Consider the following 15,799-nt stretch of genomic DNA (forward strand, 5'->3'; position numbering starts at 1 on the left):
TTCTGAGTTTGTAGATGAACACAAATCTAATGAGAAAAGTAATAATTTTTTTTTTAAATATTGTCCCTAATTATATCATGTGACAAGGAGTTCCACTAGTAAATTGTGTGGGAAAGAATTCCCTTGTATCCTTTTTCAATTAGAAAAAAATAATAATTTCAAGGAAACATTCGCAGTAAAGATACTTGCATTTATATATAATGTTGACGATCATGGACCAGATTTTCAAAGATATGGAGGTGCTGGAAGATGAAGATAGACGCCCAGTGGTATTTTCAAAAGCTCCTGAGTTAGGCACCTAACTCCCGTGGAGGTGTCTGTTATACCGCCCCCCCCCCCCCAATCCATTGGGCCCAGAGTCCTTCAAATCTCAAATGTATTTTCTCCTTCTGTTGTAAAATGAGGACAAGTCCCTGAGAGCGCACCCTCCTTTAACCTGAAATCTTGCCAGCCACTTTCACCTCTCGCCCCCACCCCCGGTTGCGTCAGTCGACCAGTATGGCCCTGACTCAGTGGGTCCCTGTTTAAATACAAAGCTCTGATTCTAGACACATGTGACGTGGTTGGGATTCATCACCTGGCGCCTCCTACTGGTTGTGTCGGGAATTAGCTCTGTCCAGTGGAGCGTCCCTTCCTGGTGGTGTCCCATTCGTTGTCTAGCCCTCGGTTGGCGTGTCCGGACCTGCGTTGCTCCCAAGTTTGTGGCGTCCTCTTCGAGCCACTGCCCTCCGGCAGTGCCCCTTAGTCCATCCTCGCCGCCTTCGGGGTGTGGGGGGGTCAATCAGCTGCCTCTCTGTGACCTGGCCAATGTGGCCAACTGCACCCTCAAAGTCACTCCCCTCTTGGCGGGGGATTGGTGCAGCTCTAGATGACCGCTCCGTCGGCCATGTGCAAGGTAAGGGGGAAGGGGGGAACCCAGGCCCGCCCACTACTCTGGGTCCCAACTCAGGGACCCTCTAGTGGCAGCCGTCCTGTCCTCCTTCTCTCCCTCCATCTGTCCACGTCCCTGGGCCACTTCCCCTTCGGCCCCTAGCACCGGCTAGGCTCTTCCCTTCAGGGCCTGCAGCCTGACAGACTCCGGGCTGGAGCTACCTTCTACTCCCCCCCTGGGCCTGCCCAGCACTGCACTATCCCAGGTGCTAGTCTCCCAGCCTGGAGACAGACCTTCCCCTGTCAAAGGCCTGGGACAGACTGACTGCTCCTGTCCTGAGCAGCTTTCTTATACGGCTGAGCCTGGCCCTGATTGGCTCCCTCCAGTCTGGGCCCTGATTGGCTCCCTATAAGGCCTTCCCTGATTGGCTCCCTGTCTGCACAGGCCCATGGGCCTGCTGCAGGCCAAATTCAGGGAGTGGGGCAGCCGCTCCACTACAACACAACAATATTTATGCAAGAATATCTCCTTCACAAAGTCTTCCACAATATCTGCAAATAAATATGAATTCCTTACAGATTTTTATCTTCTATTGGCCTTTCTTTCAGCAGGGAATGAATTATTTCTCTTTATAACTCTGTCTCTCGTTCATGTATTTTCTTTTATTCCGTAAGAATTGCCCTACTGGGTCAGACCAAAGGACCATCTAGCCAAGTATCCTGTCTTCTCACAGTGGCCAGTGCCAGGTGTCCCAGAGGGAATGAACAGAACAGGTAATCATCAAATGATCCATCCCCTGTTGCTCATTCCCAGCTTCTAGCAAAAAGAGGCTAGGGACACCATTCCTGCCCATCCTGGCTAATAGCCATTGATAGACCTAGCCTCCACGAACTTATCTAGTTCTTTTTTGAACCCTGTTATGGTCTTGGCCTTCACAACATCCTCTGGCAAGGAGTTCCACAGGTTGACTATGCATTGTGTGAAGAAATACTTCCTTTTGTTTATTTTAAACCTGCTGATTATTAATTTCAATTGGTGACCCGTAGTTCTTGTGTTATGAGAAGTAGTAAACAACATTTCCTTATCTACTTTCTCTACACTAGTCGTGATTTTAAAGACCTCAATCATATCTCCCCTTAGCCATCTCTTTTCCAAGCTGAAAAGTCCCAGTCTTATTAATCACTCCTCATACGGAAGCCGTTCCATACCTCTAATCATTTTTGTTGCCCTTTTCTAACCTTTTCCAATTCCAATATATCTTTTTTGAGATGGGGCGACCACATCTGCACACAGTATTCAAGATGTGGGTGCACCATGGATTTATAGAGAGGCAACATGATATTTTCTGTCCTATTATCTATCCCTTTCTTAATGATTCCCAGCATTCTGTTCGCTTTTTTGACTGCAGCTGCACATTGAGTGGCTGTTTTCAGAGAACTATCCACCATGACTCCAAGATCTCTTTCTGGAGTGGTAACAGCTAATTTAGACCCCTTCATTTTATATGTATAGTTGGGATTATACTTTCCAATGTGCATTACTTTGCATTTATCAACATTGAATTTCATCTGCCATTTTGTTGTCCAGTCACCCAGTTTTGTGAGATCCTTTTGTAGCTCTTCACAGTCTGCCTGGGACTTAACTATCTTGAGTAGTTTTGTATCATCTGCAAATTTCACCAGATCACTGTTTACCCCCTTTTCTAGATCATTTATGAATATGTTGAATAGGACTGGGCCCAGTACAGACCCCTGGGGGACACCACTAGTTACCTCTCTCCATTCTGAAAACTGACCATTTATTCCTGCCCTTTGTTTCCTATCTTTTAACCAGTTCTTATGTTCTTAAGAAGCCTGGCAGATTTAGGAACCACAATCTCACTGGATTTCACTGGCGGCTGGATGCCCAGCCACCTACCTGCCTCTGTTCTTCTCTGTTCCTTGTCACCGGAACGTTTCAGCAACTCACAACCAGTCCTGGATTTCACCCTCTCAGTCCACACGTGAAGCAGGGAAGTCTCGTTAACCCCGCTTTACAAATGAGGAAATGAGGTCCAGAGTCACAAAAGTGGAAATTAACCAACTTGGCTAGGGGGTTTGGGCACCCACCACCCACTAACAAGAGTGGGAATTGTGCACGCAAAGCGCCTAGGTGGATTTACCCACCGGCAGCAGGGAGTGAGTGGGTGATTTAGGAACGGACCCTGCCACTCCTGTCCTGTCTCTAGGGCCCCAGGCAATTCGACAGACCAATGCACAGCTCTGCTGAGCTGAGCGTGTGGTCTCTCTGGGGTGTAAAGGGGACCCCTGTCCAAAGGGGACATCACCATATACTGAGCGCTCACCCTCTGCCGCCTCTAATAGCCACCCTGGGAAACCCTCATGCAAATCCCTGCCCCGAGGGCTCCTGTTAAATACCAACCCCTGGTTGTAGGAGCCTCAGTCTCTCCCCAGGCACAGAACTTTCTGGTCCTGCCTTCTGGGGAGTTTCTCCATTAGCCGTCACCATGACACTGTCACTGCTCTTCTCCCTTTTCCTACTCGCCGCCCCATCAGGTGAGTGTTTCATGGGATCCTGAGAAACACCGAGGTGGGGAACGCACTGGTTCCAGGAGAGAGTCAGCTCTGTTCTCCTTTCCCCAGGTGTCCTCTCCCAGGTGCAGCTGGTCCAGACCGGCCCGGGGGCAGTGAAGCCCTCAGAGACCCTCAGTATCACCTGTAAGGTTTCTGGTGTCTCTGTCAGCAGCAACTATTGGAGCTGGGTCCGACAGCCACCGGGGAAAGGGCTGGAGTGGGTGGGGCTCATCCAGAGCAGTGCAGGCGGAAGCACCACAGCTCGGCTTTCAGTAGCCGGATCACCATCACCAGGGACACCTCGAAGGACGAAGTCTATCTCCAGCTCCGCTCGCTGACAGCTGCAGACACCGGCACCTATTACTGCGCCAGAGACACAGTGACACAGAGCAGAGCAGGGCCTGGCACAAAAAGAGGAAGCGAGTTCCGTGCAGACACTCAGGGCCCGTTTACACAAACTTCCCTGCTCCTGGTAGAAGGGGAACGTTCACTCCCCTGGCCATTATTATCACGGGACAGGGGCTGTCACCTTAGAGAACCGAAATGGGTGATGGGAATGATCTACAGCCCTTTGGAACCAATGAAACTCTCGCATCTGATTTCACACGGCTTCGGTTGTTGTGGCCTTAAGAAGGACCTACACGGTGAGAGCAGATCCACAACTGGAATCAATGGTCACAGATCCACTGGATTCAATACAGCAGCTACCCCTATTTATGCCAGCTGACAATCTGGACCTTTTATTCAAACAGTTAAACACTCTAGTAAACACATGGGAGCTATTCGTCCAATGGGATTTGGGTGCCTAACTCCCTTAGGTTCCTTTGAAAATCCGAGTCTTTCATACGATGAGGCGTCATCCATATATTTAGAACTAGATCATCGTCCCCTTCACAGCCGTGTCTTTTATTCTGGAAAGAATTAAAGCCTCTAGGCTCAGAGTGTAAAAGGTTCCATAGCATTTAATATTCTAGTTAATATTGGATCCCTGCCCCCCAAAGACTTTATTATCTAGGTAAAAAACAGGAGACAACAGATGGGAGATCACAGGGAACAAAGAGATAATATTAGTCAGCATGATGGGCACTGGTCTCCGCAAACCACTGATCTAACTGTTCTCTCTCTCTCCATCTCCCACCTCTACACAGACTCACAAACACACACAGACACGTGTCCCAGCGCAGCGTGCAGGGAAGGGTGAGCTGGAGTGTTTGTGCGGGTGGGGGCGGGGAGTGAATCGCCCTTTCACTGAATTTCCGTAGTAGGTGGTTGCTCCACTAATTGCTGATACCCACCGCAGCCCCTGCCCGGGACCCGCCCTGACAGATCCAATTAATTCAGTGGCTGTCTATGTTGAACCCTGAGGTGGTACAGGTCAGTCTGAGGGAGTCTCCGGGCTTTTTCACATCCCCTCCGGACTCCAGCAGCTGGACTTGTGACAGGACACCTGGGAATAAACGCGTGTTAAAATCATGTCAGTGTGAACTGCCAACCACACACCATTCCGCTGACTCGCTTATCCACACAGGGGAGAAAATACCTTCCAAAGCGTCTGCAAACGAAAGCTAAATGGAGCCAAAGACTCATTATCCCTGGTGTGGGAGGGGAAAGGTCTCTGGTGGTGCACAGACACAGGGGGCTGCGGATTCTCTCCGGGTGCAGCCCTGCAGACAGAGATTTAAACAGGAAACGCTCACCGTTATTTGCGTATCCCCCTCCTTATACCAGACAAAGCTCCTTCCCAGGGGATGAGTTGATGATTCCCTTGTCACTGGGCTAGACGGACCATTGGTCGGACCCAGTCTGGCTGTTCTTCAGTTCTCATGATCTCACGTCTTGGTCTGAGGAGCCAAGAGTAGGAGCGAGACTCGTTACTGGAGAAAAAAGATGGGAAAAGATTTGAACTCCTCAAGGGTTTAACAGACTCTGGGCCTTGGCTGTTGCTTCAGCAACTTGCTAGATGGCGTATGCTCGGTCTACAGGCCCAGCCCTGGCACCCCTGAAGCGGGCACGACTCTCCTCTTCACAGTCAGGGAAATAGCTGTAATTGCTGTCCCGGTTTGACAGCACGGAAAGGAGCCTGCCCCGCTCTGCCAGGCTTTCTGCGCTCTCACCTCCCCACACTTACAGTGACAGGCAAGAACCGGTATTGGAAAGGTGTTTGGTGGTGTCCGGTTCACAGAAAAAAAAAAGTCGAGCGTCCTCATCTTCCTGCTCCTCCACCCCTCCAGACATCCCCTTCCGTGTTTCTGATATCGTTTTGAAAGCGCGTATTCCATATGTTCACTGCGTGTACAGCGTTCTGTTCCTGCATGGCATGTCTGGGGCGCATCAGCCCGAGAGCAGATCTATGGAAAGGGGAATGAGGGTCCCAATGTGAGCAGCCAGCAGACAAGGCCACCAGCCCTGCGCTCTCTGACCCTAATGAACCCTGACACCTCCCTTATGGGGCTGTAGCTTCTCTCTGCATGATCCCAATAAGCCCTGACAGACTTCCTCCTGGTACCTTTACTAGCCCACTGGCCTCAGTGCCAACCTTTGGGAGCTTCCTGTAATTAAAAGCAGCCGGTCCCTGGTTACTATGTTAAATAACTGGATCTTTACCTCCCCCTGGGACAGCAGCAGAAATTCTGGACTGTGATTGCAGATGTGAGATGGGTTCCTTTAGCCACGAGGCCCCTTTGAAACTCCCAGACCTGCGCTAGGAGCTGAGTGGTCTCTGCCAAGCCCCCTGACAGACAGGGGCAAAGGGGGCAATTGCCCAGGGGCCTCTCAGCCCAGCGCGGGCACTCAGGTCAGTGGGGACAGTCACGTGACTAAGGGTTCTAAGATAGGGGTCATTGGAACTGCTCAGAGAGAGACTGAGGCACAGGGAGAAGCAGACGTGGATTGGAGAGAGATGGGGGCAGGAAAGACACAGAACGCGACTCCCACTGAATAAGATAGAGCCTAATCCTTCTGTATCGGGGGGTAGCCGTGTTAGTCTGTATCCACAAAAACAACCAGGAGTCCGGTGGCACCTTAAAGACTAACAGATTTATTTGGGCATAAGCTTTAGTGGGCAAAAGAAACATTTCTTCAGATACAGATACACCGACAGGGAGAGGGGGGTACCCCAGAGATAGATTCTGGCCCTTCTCTCAGCCACACGCAAAGAAACTGAGTTCACTCTAGGAAATAATTGGAGTCTCTTATAAGAAGGGGGATATGCAAGTAGCGGTGAGAGTTTCCTGTTTAAAGCTGTCTCTCTCACTTCCACTGCTGCACCCGGACAGACAATCTGCAGCCTCTGTCTCTGGGCAGTCACCAGACAACCCCCCTGAAAACTCTCCTCTCCAAACACAGGGACAATGAGACTTTGGTTGTATCTCGTTCTCATTGCAGCAGTGTTTAAAGGTATTTTCTCCCTTGCCGTGTGTTGGATAGTCAGGGGATCGTTATTATGTTTCCCTACATACTCATGTTCCCCATCATTCATCTTTATTTCCAGGTGTCCGGTCCCAGGCGCTGGTGGAGTCCGGAGGGGATGTGAAAAAGCCCGGAGACTCTGTCCGCCTCTCCTGCAAAGCCTCCGGCTTCACCTTCAGCAGCTACTGGATGGGCTGGGTCCGTCAGGCTCCCGGGAAGGGACTGGAGTGGCTCGCCTGGATTCACGGCTCTAGCATATACTACAGTGACTCCATAAAAGGCGATTCACCGTCTCCAGAGATGACCCCAACAGCCTGCTGTACCTGCAAATGACCGGCCTGAAGCCCGAGGACACCGCCCGGTATTACTGTGCGAGAGACACAGTGAGGGGAATCCTGATACTGCTAATACAAAAACTCAAGCTGCAGAATCTATTTTCTGCCATGCGCCGTGTGGGGGCAGCACTTCCACAAACCATGCAGCACTGGGCACAGGAACGGGATCTACAACCAGAGCGAAAAAACCCTCTCGTCAGGTTTGAGATCTCTGTATTCATATACGATCACGTGTCCATAAAAACTGCAACAACTTAACTATCACATGCTTACACTGGCGCTCATCAGACACTGAAGTAAAACTGCAGACTGCACAAGAGAAATATTTGGGGGATCAATTGTTCAGTGTGAGAATCAGAACTTGGGCTTCCAAAGCTGCCTAAAAGTGATGACTGTAAAATGCTTTTGTTGTTTGTTGGGGGATGGGTAGAATTGCTCTCAAATCCCTCTGAAAAACAATGAAATACCAGTGTCGATCTAACACACACTTCAAAGGGTACATCAGGCTCCAAACACCTCTAGACTCAACAGAAAAACAGATTTTCCCCCCGATTCTTCCCTTTTCACTTCTCTCTAAGGGCCTGACCCACAGTCCCCTAACGCCAGAGGTGGGTCTTTCCATTCCCTTCACCAGACTGTAGCTCAGCCCTTACACCTGGAGGGATGGGAGGGGATTCAAGGGAGCTCTTGGTGAACCTGTATGGTCAGATGGCCCCGCACTCGCTGGGCGCTGCCCAGACACAGAGTTCGCACCAGTCCGACTCCCTCCCTTAGAGCCACTGGCCAAATAACTCCAAGCATTCAGGGAAAGGGTTTGTGTCTCCTATAAGTGGGGGATATTCAAATAGGGGTGAGAGTTTCCTGTTTAAATCTGCCCCTCTCTGCCCAGGCTGCAGCCAGAGACAATCCGCAGCCCTCTGGTGTCTATGCAGTTACCAGCCAAACCCATCTGATAAGTTTCCCCTCCAAAACCAGGAAAAATGCGACTTTGGCTCCATTTCGTTCTCATTGTAGCAGCTCTGGAAGGTATGTTCTCCCCTGAATGCCCTGAAGAATATTGAATTGCTGAATATAACATCAATATGCTTTAAAGTGCCTTTATTTACAGGTGGCCGGCCCCAGGTCCAGCCGGTGGAGTCTGGAGAGGGAGTGGAAAAGTCATCTTTGGAGACTACTGGATGAGCTGGGTCCGTCAGGCTCCTGGCAAGGGCCTGGAGTGGATCTAAATAAACATGTGGAGATATACCTATCTCCTAGAACTGGAAGGGACCCTGAAAGGTCATTGAGTCCAGCCCCCTGCCTTCACTAGCAGGACCAAGTACTGATTTTTGCCCCAGATCCCTAGTTGCTCCCTCAAGGATTGAATTCATAGCCCTGGGTTTAGCAGGCCAATGCTCAAACCACTGAGCTATCCCTCCCCCCAGCCTTGTATAAGCTACTGGGCCGGCAGTACTGTACATTACGCCAGCTCGATCCAAGGCCGATTCACCATCTCCAGGGACAATCCCAACAACCTGCTGTATCTGCAAATGAGCGACCTGGAACTCCAGGACACTGCCCTGTATTACTGTGCCAGACACAAAGTGAGGGGAAGCTGCTGTGAATGGCTATCCAACTACAGAAGCAGTTTCTCCTCCCTTGGTGTTCACACCTCAACTGCTAGCAGAGCACCTCACCCTCCCTGATTGAACTAACCTCGTTATCTCCACACTGATTCTTGCCAGCATATTTATACCTGCCTCTGGAAATTTCCATTAGATGCGTCTGATGAAGTGGGTATTCACCCACGAAAGCTTATGCTCCAATACATCTGTTAGTCTTAAAGGTGCCACAGGACTCTCTGTTGCTTTTTACAGATTCAGACTAACACGGCTATCCCTCTGATACGGGAATAGAAGTGTGAACACAAATATAAATCTCAGTTGTGAATAATGATCTCCCTTCAGTGCTGCCTGACTCTTCCCTCGACTCTCTCCTAAAGAGAGACTCCCAGAGACGCTGCTCTCGGCCCACTAATCTCAGTGAGTCTCTACTGGAAAACCTTAACTCTGTCCTCAGACTCCCCCCACAGCTTCTCCCACCTGCACCCACAGGCGGGCCCCAGACCTGGCCCAAAGCACGAGCCAGGCTTGCTCAGATCACGTCCCTGGTTTCATGGATCATTTCAATGTAGCCGGTCAGTGCTGGGAAGGGAAAGGGGCTTTCGTCCCAATCTTCCCTCTTCAGCCGGTATCCCAGCCCAATGCGCCCCTGGGACACAACCCTTCCCCAAACACTTACCCCACTGACCGGACGTGGCCTGGTCTCTCTGCGTATGGGACGTGCTACCACCAGATCACCTGACAATACCCAGGCACTAAGTTCCTGTGAGACGAAATATAGTCACAGCGGGGAGCTTTCATTCCTCCCAGGGATCCAAAAGTTTAATGATGACCTCAGCGCCCTTGGCTGCACAGACACCCAAGACAGGACAGTCTGACTCCTCAACCCGGAGCCCTAGGGCAAGTCAATCAGACCAACCACTGGAAGGAGGCGTATGTGTCTCTTTTAAGGCGGGGGTATGTAAACCAGGGTGCGAGTTTCCTGTTTAAATCTGTGCCTCCCTCTGTCCAGGCTGCATCTGGAGACCCGCAGCCACCAGCCTCTGTGCAGTTATTAGCCATTCCCCATGAAAAATTTCCCCTTGAACACCAGGATGGAAAAATAAGATTTTTGCTTCTTTTAATTTTCATTGTTACAGCTGTGGAAGGTATTTTCCTTCTGTGAAGAACTGGCAGAGTTAGAAAATGTGTTTTTGCTGTTTTTATGCCAATATTTATAACCTGTCTTTATTTGCAGGTGTCTGGTCACAGGTGGTGCTGGAGGAGCCTGGAGGGGGTGTGAAAAAGCCCGGAGACCCTCTCCCGCACAGCCTCTGGCTTTACCTTCAGCAGCTCCTGGATGAGTTGGGTCCAATAGTCAGGGCCAATCAAGGGGGTTGAAGGGTCATTTGGCCTAGCCCTCACGCTCAAAGGGAGCCTCAAATTTAGACACTTGTTAATTTTTTGGCATTTCATAAGTTTCACAACTTGTTTTTATGTGCATTCCTATCGGACCAAAATGTGAAAAAATCTCTCAGCTTAGAGTTGCAAGGCAACCTGGTCACCTGGCCTCCACCTCTTTCTTTGTTCTGCAACTCATCCCAGCCCGCTGGCTTCTTGCAGCAGGTATGCCCCAGCCATCCGTTGCTGGGATACAGAATTTATGGCCATTGTCTGGGCCCAAGCAGCTAGACAGCAGTCACACCTGCCCTTTCGGGGTCTCTGCAAAGATTAAACACCCTTGTTCCACCACCTAGATCAGTTGTCCCAAAGCTTTTGAGGGTCATGCACCCGTTACCCTTGTCCATGCTCCTGCAAGCCATGGCTGGGAGTGGGGCCACAGCTATGGGGGAAGGGACGCGGACAGATGTAAGGGGGCTGAGGCAGAGGCCACAGCTGGGGGTGGAGGCCAAAACTGGCAGCGGAGCCCCAGCTTTAGGGCTGGGAGTGGAGCCCTGGGAGCGGTGCCTGCATCCAGGGCCAGCAACTGGGGCTGGGGTCAGGAGCAGAGCTGGGTGGCGCTCCCTCCTCACCCCCCGTGGGGACTGGCCCAGGCCCCAGTTGCAATCCCCTGAATGTTACTCCATTCCACCTAGCGGGATTCACCCCACATTTTGGACCACTAACCTAGATAGTCTTGCAACAAATAGGGGAAACTGAGGTATACACAATATGATACAAAATGTTCAGAAAATTTCCACTTCATCACAGGGGTGTCAGTGGGGTCTGAGCTGGGCAGCAGCACAGGGAAGGTGGGGAGGTTTTGCTTTCGAAAATTAAAACTGTAAAACATACCCCTGTATTCCAGGAAAACCCTCTCATTTATCCCTTAACCCCCCCTCCCCATGAAAATCTCCACCCCTGCCCTGGCACACAGAGACCCCCTCACTCCAAGGCAGATTTTTAACTTTTCTCACTTTTCCTTGGCCTGTATAAACATTCTTTCCATCAAAATGATCAAGGGTTTTTAAAATTAGAATAAGAGAACAAACTAAATCAAAACCAAAGAAACCACTATCAATCTCCCCAGCACACACAGTTTGGGTCTGAACTTCTCTATTGAAATTTTAATGCAATAAAACTCAGACTGCTATTGTCCAGAACACAAACCCAAACCTCCCATGCAGTACCTAGGATATCTATTACTGAATCACCAACGCTTCAGCTACTTTTGTGAGATTTCCGGCTGCCCAATATTGCTGGTATTCCAGAGGAGCAATTCTTGACTCCAGTAAGCATTTATCTCAGTCTCGTTCTGTGTATCACAGGTTTCTCTAGGACAGCGGTTCTCAAACTGGGGTCACTGCTTGTGTAGGGAAACCCCTGGCGGGCCGGCCGGTTTGTTTAACTGCCCCGTCTGCAGGTCCAGCCAATCCCTCGTCCCGCACCGCTTCCAGCAGCTCCCATTGGCCTGCAGTGGCGAACCGCGGCCAGTGGGAGCCGTGATCAGCCGGACCTGCGGACGGGGCAGGTAAACAAAACTGTCCCGGCCCGCCAGGGGCTTTCCCTACACAAGCGGCGGCCCCAGTTTGAGAACCGCTGCTCTAGGAAAGGGCAGTGAATGGTTCTAGGGTCCAGGGATCCTCATTCAAATCAATCTAGAACCTGAGAAGCCTTTCCCAGGTTGTGGGAGGGGAGGCATTTCAAAGCTCTCTGAGCTCTAGCACGTGGCTAAATAAAGAGAAAAAGCCTCATATTCTCCCTCTGCTTTCAGTGCTGGGTTTACTCCTTGACTTCAAGTCTGGGCATTGTGCTTGTTTATCAGTTTATCTGGAATTGGTGGCTGGCTTTGTAAACAGCTGTGATGGCTGAGTGGTAAAGGCTTTGGGCTAGAAAAGCTGTGGGTTTTCCCTGTGAAGGTTCAAACCATTGTCAGAGCAAAGACTGGATTTTGGACATGCTTTTTCACCAGGACAATAAAGCTGTACATCCTCGTGATATAGTCTCATTTTACTCCCCCTCTCAAGGAAACCCTCTCATGGATCAATAACTGGTTAAAATGTAGGAAACAAAGGGTAGGAATGAATGGTCAGTTTTCAGGATGGAAAAAGGTAAATAATGGGGTCTGTACTGGGACCAGTACTGAATTGCAACATATCCATGAATGATCTGGAAAAAGGGGTAAACAGTGAGGTGGCAAAATTTGCAGATGATCCAAAACTACTCAGGATAGTTAAGTCCAAAGCAGACTGTGAAGAGTTACAAAGAGATTTCACAAATCTGGGCGACTGGGCAACAAAATGGCAGATGAAATTCAATGTTGATATTTACAAAGTAATGCGCGTTGGAAACCATAATCCAACTATACATATAAAATGACAGGGTCTAAAATAGCTGTTACCACTCCAGAAAGAGATCTTGGAATCACTGTGGACAGTTCTCTGAAAACATCCACTCCATGTGCAGCGGCAGTCAAAAAAGTGAATAGAATGTTGGGAATCAGTAGGAAAGGGATAGATAACAGGACAGAAAATATCATGTTGCCTCTCTATAAATCCATGGTACGCCCACATCTTGAATACTGCATGCAAATGTGGTTGCCCCTTTTCAGAAAAGATATATTGATTTGGACAAGATTCAGAAAAGGGCAACAAAAATGATTAGGGGTATAGAGCGTCTGCCATACGAGGAGACATTAATACAATTGGGACTTTTCAGCTTGGAAAAAAAATGACTAAGGGGGGATATGATAGAGCTCTATAAATTCATGACTGGTGTGGAGAAAGTAAATAAGAAAGTGTTATTTGCTCCTTCTCATGACACAAGAACTAGGGGTCACCAAATGAAATTAATAGGCAGCACATTTAAAACAAACAAAAGGACATATTTTTTCACACAACGCACAGTCAACCTGTGAAACTCCTTGCCAGAGGATGTTGTGAAGGCCAAGACTATAACAAGGTTCAAAAAAAGAACTAGATAAATTCATGGAGGACAGGTCCATCAATGGCTATTAGCCAGAATGGATAGGGATGGTGTCCCTAGTCTCTGTTTGCCAGGAGCTGGGAATGGGCAACAGATCACTTGATGATTACCTGTTCTGTTCATTCCTTCTGAAGCATCTGACATTGGCCACTATGGGAAGACAGGATACTGGGCTAGATGGACCTTTGGTCTGACCCAGTATGGCCATTCTTATGTCCTTATGCTCCTTTCATATAGATGCCTGGCATTCTGCCTCACAATGTGTCCCTGAGGTTTCAGCCAAAAAGCCCCAGATGGGCAAACACTCTGGGGTCCTGAAGCCTCTGTCACCCATGTAGTGCCCTATGGCTAATCCCTAACCCTTGATGCTGCTCCTTTCTATAGAATGTGAAAGGAGCGGAGGCAGTGAAGGAGTCTTCTGGGGACACAGATCCGAGGCTTTGGGAGAGTGAAGGGAAAAAATCCAATTGCTCTGTTTGTAAAACCCTGACCATAGGCCCTGTCAGCAACCTTTCACATAGACCCAAAGTCCAAAGCTTGGTTTGAGCTGGGGGCCTAGCCCACCGAGAACAATATTAGCTAAGAGAAGCTGAACAAACACGAGACAATCTTGCTTTTTACTAAGATAAGCATGGTCAGCAAAACTCCAGATGAGGAGCGGTAATTGGTGTCCTTATCAGAATCTAGAGACATACCAAAGTATTGAAAGGGGCCTCTATGTCCACTCCTTCTGCAGGAAAAGATAACAAATACCCTCCCCACATACCAACCTTGAGTTCATGGAGAGGGTCAAGCATGTCAGTATGAGATATGGTGCACCCTCTCCCTCCCAGATGCCAGTGTTAGCCTTTAGAAACACAATGGAGGCACCCTGAAAAACAATTTCTATTGCCATGTACTTTTCAATGTCTTTTTGCTTTAAACCCCAGGAATGTACCTGTTGGACCACCAGAAGGGCTACCTCATCCCTATAGACCCCAAATCAGAATTCAACATCTATATTATATAATTGTACACTTTATACATTGTTTAAGGGAAAACACCTGTGTACTAACAGTATGTAAGTACAAGTATATTAACCTGAAACCTTGGGTGGAGCCATTATGTAATCTTCTAGACTATTGGCTACTGTGCTTATCTTGCCTTGCTGCTAGACCTATCCAGGGGCTTGGGACCTCCCACCCCGTTGCTCCCCTCCACCCATGAATATTCTATATAATCTATTGTAATCAACTGCTTGGCAGTGTCTCTGAGCCTAATAAGCAAAGTGACACTCCGCCAGCGCTGTGCGTAATAAACCCATGTGCTTGATTCTACACACTGTCCATTTTGTTCCTTCAGCGAGACAGATTGTCTGAGCCAGCAGAGTGCTGTAAACCATGCAGCCACCCCCTTAATCAGGAGGCAGTTCCAGCCCTGAGTCTGGGCTACCAGGATCCCTCTCACAGAGCAGGGTGGCCACAGATGAAAGGCTGAAAATAGGCATGTGAAACTAACTCCTGCTCTCTGTGGCAGGGCTTCCCATAGACCAAATGGCACCCCATGCAAGAAGCATCTTCGATGCCCTCCTCCCCCATATGTTAAACTTTTGAATACCTTATTTGTTATTGTATTTGTAGCTCATTTCATGATTTTGATGCACAATTTGTATGCAAGGTTTTCTCTGTCATATAAGATGATAAATGTTCATGCTAGGATCTGTAAATCTGCATTTATTCATGCAGTGGCGGATTTAGAGTTTGTGGGGCCCTGTGCGCAGCTTCATTTTTGGGGGCTCCCCCTCAGGACACAGGCAAGAAAAAAGAACATTCTCTCTTATCTCCCCCTTGTTTTTCATACTTTTTTCTTCATCCTCCTCCTATATTATAAGTATAGGAAGGAAATGAAAATAAAGTGAGGTACCTTGATTGGGGCAGGGAGTTGGGTGCAGGGGTCAGGCTGTGGGTGGAAGTTTGGGTGCTGGGTGCGGGTTATGGGCTGGGGCAGAGGGTTGGGGTGCAGGAGGGGTCAGAGGGCAGCGCTTACCTCGGGCAGCGTGCTTCCCAAAGTGACTGGCACATACACCCCTCCAGCATTGGCTCCTAGGCAAGGGGGGACCAGGGGGTCTCCACATGCCGCTGTCCACAGGCACTGCTCCCGCAGCTCCCATTGGCCACAGTTCCCAGCCAATGGGAGCTGTGGAGTCGGTGCTTGGGGCGGGGCAGCACATGGAGATGCACCCCTGAGGGGCCACAGGGACATGCCGGACACTTCTGGTAGCAGTGCGGCATTGAGGGAGGGAGGCGGAGTGGTCAGGGAGCCACCTTAGCACTGCGGGCACGTCTATGCACGACCCTTGGGAGGAGGGGGGCAGTGGGTCTCTGTGTGTTGCCTGGGGTGGGGGCAGTGCGTGGAGTCACCTCCACCCCCGCCAGGGGCGCGCAGAGACTTTACCAGCAGCCAGCCGCTTCCGGGAGCGGCGTGGGGCCACTGGCCACAGCATGCAGGGAGCCTGCCTGAGTCCCAGCCGGGACTAAGGGGCACATTGTCAGATGAGCTTTGTCCCGCATTTTGGGGGTCCCCCTGTCATTGGGGACCCCGTGCCACCACACGGTTTGTTTCATGGTA

The 15,799-nt window shown here is 49.8% G+C and overlaps 1 pseudogene; it reads left to right on the forward strand.

Annotated features, from left to right (window-relative positions):
• Positions 1-3,377: 3,377 nt before the first annotated feature.
• Positions 3,378-14,201, forward strand: LOC122173118 (Ig heavy chain Mem5-like; annotated as a pseudogene).
• The last annotated feature ends 1,598 nt before the right edge of the window (positions 14,202-15,799 follow it).

Source organism: Chrysemys picta, chromosome 13 (genome assembly GCF_011386835.1).
Source record: "Chrysemys picta bellii isolate R12L10 chromosome 13, ASM1138683v2, whole genome shotgun sequence".
NCBI classification, from domain to species: domain Eukaryota; kingdom Metazoa; phylum Chordata; order Testudines; family Emydidae; genus Chrysemys; species Chrysemys picta.